General features: G+C 51.2%; 1 protein-coding gene and 1 long non-coding RNA gene across 3 annotated transcripts in view; one reads left to right on the top strand and one right to left on the bottom strand.

Annotated features, from left to right (window-relative positions):
* Positions 1 to 1,034: 1,034 nt before the first annotated feature.
* LOC119717032 (uncharacterized) lies at positions 1,035 to 5,805 on the bottom strand. Its single transcript, XR_005265981.2, has 3 exons — positions 4,802 to 5,805; positions 1,726 to 1,817; positions 1,035 to 1,240 (listed from the first exon to the last, which is right to left on the bottom strand). It is a non-coding gene; the product is annotated as an uncharacterized lncRNA (long non-coding RNA).
* A 15-nt stretch (positions 5,806 to 5,820) lies between these two features.
* Positions 5,821 to 8,077, top strand: part of EPS8L2 (EPS8 signaling adaptor L2) — a 61,691-nt gene continuing 59,434 nt past the window's right edge. For both annotated transcript variants that reach the window (XM_038179458.2, XM_038179457.2), the window contains exon 1: positions 5,821 to 6,250. The gene's annotated coding sequence lies outside the window, so the exon portion shown is untranslated. The remainder of the gene's footprint in view (positions 6,251 to 8,077) is intronic.

Here is an 8,077-nt window from a genome sequence, read left to right as displayed (position 1 = left end):
CTCCTGTTTAAACTATTTTTCTTTGGCAGAGATCTCCCCAGATGGTAGGTGAGATACCGTAAGATAATATTGCAGCTGCGTTACGCTATCTCACTAATGAGCATATGTATGGGCAAACACCAGAGATGATTCAGCAAAAACGCCTGATGTTCGTCAGGAATCGATACTAAATGCTCATTCCCAACACAGAACAGTAGCTAGTGCATCATATAGCTACGTGTCAGTGAGATTGCATGAGCTTTCACAGCATGGCAGCAACGTGCAACCCAAGTGACACAGAAGTGAATCAGGCCAGCATAGCCTGGACTCATTTCTGCCTTGACACATACGCTTCTGTGTGTCAGGGCACAGTTTTGCTTTATTATACATCTTCTGCTCTCATTTGTGTTTTCAGACCCCAGCGGTAATTTCCCTGACTTTAGTAGGGCAGTGCCTGATTTATCCCAGTGGGAGGGAGAGAGTTGAATTGAGTTTTGCTCATACTTGAAGAGCTGAGGTTTGGGCAGCTGGTTCTTGCTGATGTGGAGGCCAAAGGCAGTAGTGTGAGGGTTTGTTTGTTTAAATAGGACGGACCTCAGATGAACATAAACATTCACCATTCACACACCCTTGTGTCCTATTTGAAAGCCCAACAGAATGTTGTCAGGTGTATTTCTGTCTAGCAATAAATGTATTTATATCCATGATTCTGCAGAAAGTACTGCATTCCAGCCTCTTACTAAGTGAAGAACTGTGTGCAATTTCAGATTTTTTTTTTCTCTATCAAAAATATGCAATAACATGTAGCTTGGGCAGTTTGTGGGGTTTTTGTACAAGCAGTTTTTGTATTCAGAATTTCTTATTTTTGTATTTATTTATTCAAATAAATAATGTGTTAGATCTAAGAAGTGTTTGAAGTGCAGAGCATTTTGTTCAAATCTTAGGGTACAGCTAAGCTGCACAAAGAGAGACTTGGGCGAGACTGGATGTGTGCAACAAACTTCTGATCCCACTGCAGCTGTATTTAGGCCATGCTCCTGTGCTGGGAAAGAGTGTTTGAGGTCTGCGCTAATTTACACTAGCCAAGGGCTGAAAGTACAGTGGAATAGACCCAGCACAGCCTCAGCCACATCGCTTTTTTCTTGCCAGTGGTGGCAGGAGGGAACAAAGGTGCAGAAGCACCCGGTTTCATCCTTCAGTCTTAGCTGTGGGAGCCCGTTCAAAGGCCAGTAACGCCAGCTTCTGGCCACGTCACACCGCCCTGTAGTCAAAACCAAAACATTGTATGCTGGCATGAATTTCCTCGGGCCAGATCCTCATCCTGGTCTAGTCAGTGTCACAAACAACCCTTTGCTGCTCAGCAGGTGGAAGGTTGCACCCGTGAAGACAGTGAAGCAGCAGAACTGAGTGTGAAGAAGCTGCCAGTAAACTGAATGACCAAATGTTTCTGGGCTTAATCTGCACAAATCAAATACCCACCCATTTGTTCTTCCAGATTTGCTTGGCATAATGGAATGTACTCATCTCATACTTGTTATGAAGATTGACAAACATACCTACCTGGATCTACGCTGGTAATGATGAATGCATTCCAAGCAAAAGCCCTTTCTGTATGCGTACAAATAAAAGAACAAATTTTCCTGGTATCTATTTATACCTGCCTTATACAGAGGTCTGGAAATAGTCTGACGGGTTTTAAAGGAAACTCTGCTAAGTGGAATGTTTTTGTTGTTTTTTTTTTTTTACCTGAATGTAGGTGGTACAGCAGATGGAGTCACACACGTTGACTTCAAGTTGCAGCCTCTGCACTTTACCTTCCTTCCATCTCATGGTGCTTACTACAGACAAAATACAAAATATTAGCACAAGTAGAGGTTGCAAAGACCTAGAGTGTAGACAGATACACGACATGTTAGTAAAGTTAGCAGAAGGTGTTCCTACCCTGACATGTTTAACTGAGTCCCCACCACAGGTCACCACCACCTCAGCTACTGCCCTACAACCGTTTTGGATTCTGCATTGTAAAAATGGATCTTGTGCAGAAAGCAGTCCTCAGAAACAGCTGTTCTGGTGAAGGTGTTAATGAGGTGATGGCTGCCATGTTTAACCCCACAGTATAATACAAGTTCAGGACAGTCTGCTGCACCACACAGAGAAAAGCAGCCACCTCCTCAAGCTTTAGAAAGCACGCTCCGTGATGAACCTGCTGGTCCCTAATGGCCTCACACCATCAGCTAGATGGAAAATGAGAATTAACAGAGACTGATAATGCTCACTTACAGGCAGCAGTGGGTAAGTATACGATGATAAACCAATTTTCAGGCTTGTTTCAGAGCCTGATGGCTTGCAGACTGGCCACTGGTGCTTGCTGGGGGTCAGCTGATGCCAACCTGGACCTGTACCCTCAGAAGGGCAGGACAGCTCCACGTCATTCATCTGATTCCAAGATACCAAGAAGTCCAGAGACTTCTTCTGATTAGATGCTCAGATACTGAGATACTTCACTGGTGTCAGCCCCTCACTCTGATGGATGTAGGAGAAGAAAGAAGCTTCAGACAACTCCTCCACCTCGGATATTTCCAGGGTTTGAATGGGAATTGTCATTTATGCTGGTGACTGATTTTGTGACAGTTTCTCTCTCTGCTGTACCAACAAAGACCAAAGTGATTTAGGCCCTGACCTCAGAGCATTTCTTTAAGCAGCAACTTCCTTTCCAAACTGTTCCCACTGCTCAGAGAAGCCAGGGCACAGCATAGTAAAGCCATTGATGACATTTGCCAGACATAAGATCGCTGGAGCTTTTAATTATGAGGCCCAGCCCTTCTGAAACAGGATGAGCAAGTTGGATGAAAACGGCATTAAAAATTTAGAGGAACACATATTTTGAGGAGCTGGGTTTGGGTGTTGTTTACTCCGCAAGGAAGAAGTCTTTGTTCTCAAGCCATCAGAGGGGTGTCTGCCGCCAACCTGATTTAAAAGGCTGATCCCAAGAAGCAAGTTGGCCTCCTGGCATTTCACGCTCAGATATTTTGAGAGATGGGGCTTTACTGGTCCGAAGCTCTTCCGTGTTCCACAGCAGGCAGAAACAACACAGAGACCAAAATGCAACCAAAGTGCTGCATTCCCGTGGTGACAGCCACCTTCATCCCAGTTTTGAACATCTTCGAGCTGTGGAAGAAGGAGAGAGGCTGAGGGTGTGCGCTCATCCAGCTCTGCGTGTGGGAACCAAGCGAGCTGGTGTGCAGGCACTGCTGTGTGCATCAGGGTAATTCCCCATCTGGCTTAGTGCCTCTGCCCCACTTTGACCGGCACCAGATGTTGCAAGGAAGATGTATTGAGCTCAGTTGTGGTTTTCTTTCCTGCCCAGAAGTTCCCTCCTCTGCTCAGCAGTTAGAGATTCCCTACGGGGCACGGCACCTCACGGTAGCCCGCTGTGCCTATTTTCATAATGAACACGGAGCCGAAACTGCCAGATAACAAGCAGTTAGCGCCTGAAACATTAAATAGCTTCTCCAACAATATCCTTCCAACTACCTGTTTGCATCCCGGGAAAGTGAGCCCAGCCCAGTGCTCCCACTGGAACGCCCCGGTGGCGGCTGACGCATTTTAGCGGTAAGGCTCTCTTGCACAAAACCTTTCAGCTGCAAGGCCTACCAGCACGTTCCCACCGTGTTTTCCTGCTGTTGGAACTGATGTCTCTTCCCCTCCTGGGTTGGCAGTCTCCAAATGGTGTTTCTCCCAAGGCTGGCTGTGTTTGCATGCACAGAGATGCTCCCAGGATCGCGCTGACACCGAGGCGAGGAGGATGACGGGGCGCAGGGTGGGTGCATTACGCTGAGCAGCACCAGATCACATTTCCCTGCAGTGGAAGAGGTCATTCTCCTGCCAAAACCGAGCTGCTGATAATCTAAGCTGTCCTTTGGGGAGCTGGCTCTCCCCCTGCCCGTCCGGCTCACCCAGCAGCATTCCTCCCACGATAACTCACCAGGGGCGTTTCTGCCGCGTGGCTTCGGCCGTGGGCCAGGCAGAGAGCTGAGCGCGAGCCCCCGTGGTGCAGCTGGCACTGAGGAAACCACCACGATGGGGAGCTTGACAGGCACTGTGTTGAGGAGGCCGGGCTTCCTCCAGGCTTGTGTCCTGTGGTGGAAGCATCTTCGTATTTCTCTGGTCTCTGCTGGAGCTGCAGCTTCCTAGGGCCGGTGGTGGTGGTGTCTATCATCCGTGTGCCATGGGCTCAACACACGCTGGAGGAGTGGGCTGGGGGGGGGGGGTGTCTGTCAAGCACATCCACTTTAATCAAATCTTTTAACAAGCTCTATTTTGTCAAGATCCGCCAACCAGACGGATCACACACTACCACTGCTGTAACACCCATGAACTCAGCTGGTATTTTCCAGCTTAATGATCCTCAGCCCATGAGCTAATCCCATCAATTTAAAAAATGTTTAAAAACTAAGTCTTCAGACAGATGAAACCAGGTACTTTTTGAGAGAAATAGTCTGCCCACACGAGAGACTGTTCCCCAGAGAGCAGCGTCCCTCCGAGCCCCAAACCACACACTCAGCAGCACAGAGCTGGCAGCAGGGCAGACCCCAGAGCGCAGCCCAAACATCCTCAACATATCCTGGCAACAGAAGCTCAGGAGCAGCCTTACCGTCCTTTAAAATTTGCCTGTTTTTTGGCGAGCAAGAGAGGAGCAACAAGGGAAAACGAGGAGACTGAAGTTTCTTTTCTAAAGAAACCCTTTCAGAGAGCATGAGGGTAATGCATAGGGATGGCGAGAGCACTCACCACAATGCAAGGAGCGATGCTCAAGTCCTACCTCGGTTCCTCATTGCCAGAAGCTGCTTTTGCTTTCAGCGTGCCTCTCCTGGTACCTGGAGAAAAGGAGCAATGCCCTGGCTCCTGCTGGTACAGACGATGCGGCTTGTACAGCTGCAGGGGAGGTCCAACACAGCACTGCAATAGCATGGGAATGCTCTGCACATTGGCCAAAATGGCCTTTTAGATCTCATCTCCACCAAAGCCTGTGGGTACAAGTGTGTGAATAAAGGCAGGGTCCTACCTGCAGCAGTCAACAGAGCAGAGCCCACAACGAGCACCTCCAGCTGAGGAGCAATTCCTGCTCAGGTGGCACGGTGATGCCTGGTGCCAAAGGCCAGCAAGCCCTCAGCTCCCCCCTGTGCCACAGCAATTTCTCGTCTCAGTCCTCCCAAAGGTGATTTAAGCCCCCTTCCTGCCATAACCCTCTGCTAAAGCTGTGTTTTGCCTCTGCCCAGTGCCAGGGGCTGAAATGTGGGGCAGAGATATGGGGCAGAGCCCTGCTACCTCCCACCACCTCAGGAACTGGGGCAAGATGAGGGGCTTTATGGCCGTGCCACCCTGAGGGGCACAGAGCTGTGCCATGCGGTGCCCTGGCTGGGACTCAGCTCCTCACCCCCCCACTGGTTTGGGGACCTGGGGAGAGAATTTTTTGCCCTCTTTGTCCACCTCACGGCATCTTTCCCCGCTGCAGATGTCAGGGCAGAGGGAGAGGCGAGAGCAAAGCTGGAGGAAAACAAGCGGCGGAGCTGCAGAGAAGGGCGCCAGGTTGCACAAAAGGTGCCTTGTTCCCCCCGCGAGGCGCTCGGGGCAGCGCGTCCCCTCCCTCGCCCTCGATGGAAAACCCAGCTCAAAACACTCCTTCATCACCCACCTCCCCCCCGCTGCCTTCTGCCTCCCGCTTGGGCACGAAATGTTCTCAGGCGGAAGAAACCTGAAGTTTTACACGTCCCCCCCGGGCAGCGCACGGCTCGGCTCTGGCTCCCCTTGGGCCAGGAGCGGGCGAAGGCCCCAGGTGCCCCCGCACCTCACGGGGATGCAGGCGCTGCGCCGGGGCCACCGGCTCCTGGTTATACAGTAACCTGTTGCTCCGGGTCCAGCTCCACCTCTCGCTGCCTCCACATCCCTCCCCTCCTCTCTCCTCTGCCAAGAAACCTCTGTCACCTGCTCGCAGACAACTGGGGCGAGTGGCACGGGGACGAAAGGGCAGAGCGAAGCCGGAGGCAGCGGGACCCCCGGGCTGGGGCGCTGGGTGGGCTCTGCCTTGCTCTCCCCTCCATCCTCTCGGCTGGGGCACTCGGCTCGTGGGCAGAACGTGTCGCAGGGAGGCACAGGGAGCTGGGCTGCCGGAGAATGGCAGCAGGATTGCACTAGGAGGGCACAGCTAAGTGGGACAGGACGTACAGGAGCCAAGGAGACTGCAGGAGACACCAGAGGCTTCTCGGCACCGGTGAGTCTCTCCTTTCAAACCCTAAAACTTTACATCCCCCCCCTCACCCCCCTCCCTGAGTTTATCCGCTTCAAAAGTTTGGCTGATTAAGCCTCGGAGGGGGCGTGATCAGAGGGGGCTGTGGCTGGGATACCTGTAAATGTATACTTTTATATCCTTTTTTTTCAACGTGAAAAAAAAAAAAAGTTATTTTTCTAGCAGAATTTTTTTCTGGGTTTGTTTCCCGTTCTTGCACGTCCCCAGCAGGCTAGATCCAGTAGGTGGCACTTTCTTGGCAGCAAAATGTCCGTCCTGCATAGAACAGGATCTTTTTTTTCGTTTCTAATGAAGCTCGGAGACAGTAGGGTTTGAGCAGCTGTTTGTTTGCAAACCTTGGGGTTTCCTCCCTTTGGGATGTGTGTGGAGAGAACTTTTGCCGCTACCCACCGGGCTCCTCTCAGGCTGCTGCTTTCGATGAGCTCTCCCTGCCCATGACCTTGGCAGGATTCAATACCCTATTTCAAAATCAGGGGAAGGCTCGCTCAGAGCCACCCTATCCCCTCGCATGACAGCTCCAGCTACCTGCGAGCTTTCATTCCTATTCCCGAGTCTGAGAGCTGCTCTCCTTCCCCTTTCACTTATTTGCCTGGAAAATGCCAGTGCAAACTCCACTGAGGACAAGGTTCAGGGACAAACGATTTGACTGACGTTATTTTTAAATATGCAGAATAACTCTGAGACAACACAGTAGTAAAATACAGTGATTGCCCTGCCACAATTAGGGCAGTGGAGGGGGTAACGCTTCTGGTGCTGGGCTGCTCTGAATCGCCACATGAAGCGAGTGCTGTAACTGGGGGTAGATCTGTTGGTGGTTGCGTGGCCAGGTGCTACAGTGCCGAGCTGCTTCTGTGGGCTCTGTCCCAAAAACGGACTTTTTTATGGGTTAAAGTAACAACAGAGAGAGGCTCAGCCCCCAGCAGATGCACAACAGCCGAAGGGAAGACCCACGCTGGGTTTTACCTGTGACTGCCACATGCAGCAGGGCTCCTGGTTAGTTGAGTGATCGATTTTGGGGTTGACAAGGGAGAAAAATTAGTCCTCAACACACATAAAGGGCAGAGGGATCATGGGGCCCTTTAAAACACAGCTGTGAAGAGGGAGTTGGGATCCACTGTGGGAACGTGTCTGTAAAGTGGCAAAGGTCATTGCTTCGCCCTATTAAAAACAAGGTTAAAAACTGGTGTTTGGGATAACACAAACAGATGGATTAAACCCCAGGCCTGCTGTTGGGCCTGGGTTGTACCTGCTCTTGGCTTTTGCTGCTGAAGAGTTAGGAAGCGAGGCTGGTCGGGGACTTCTTGCTCTCTCAGCTGGATCCCAGCCCTGCAGCGTGCACAGGAATCTGCAGCGAGTCCGGCACAGGATCTGCTGCACTCTGCAGGACAAGAAGGGTGGGTTAAGCATGTAAGGAAAAAAGTTACAGGGCCTGGGTCTGTTTCTGGGCACTGGAGAAGCAGCTGAGCACCAGCATCATTGATCAGGTTATTGGTAAAGACCCAAGGAAGGGAACAGCTGTGACAGAGCGCTGCTGCTGTGCACGCACACGCATACTCCCCCGTTTGCTCGGTGTGATAAAGCAGTTTGCCAAGCTTGCAGTCCTCAGCTTTCTGCCACCGTGGCTGTCACCTCCCAGCAGCAGAGCGGGCAAACTCACTAAGTCAGAGGTGAGCAGCCTGAAGGGGGAAATATCTTCTGGGCCACGGGCCCTGTATCTGAGGCAGACAGCCTCTCTCCTTTGGTGCCTACTTTTGTTGACTGCAAACAACTCACCATCAGCTGGAGTGACAA

The sequence above is a fragment of the Anas platyrhynchos genome, chromosome 5 (genome assembly GCF_047663525.1).
Source record: "Anas platyrhynchos isolate ZD024472 breed Pekin duck chromosome 5, IASCAAS_PekinDuck_T2T, whole genome shotgun sequence".
NCBI lineage: Eukaryota > Metazoa > Chordata > Aves > Anseriformes > Anatidae > Anas > Anas platyrhynchos.
This window is presented reverse-complemented; position numbering and strand designations above follow the sequence as displayed.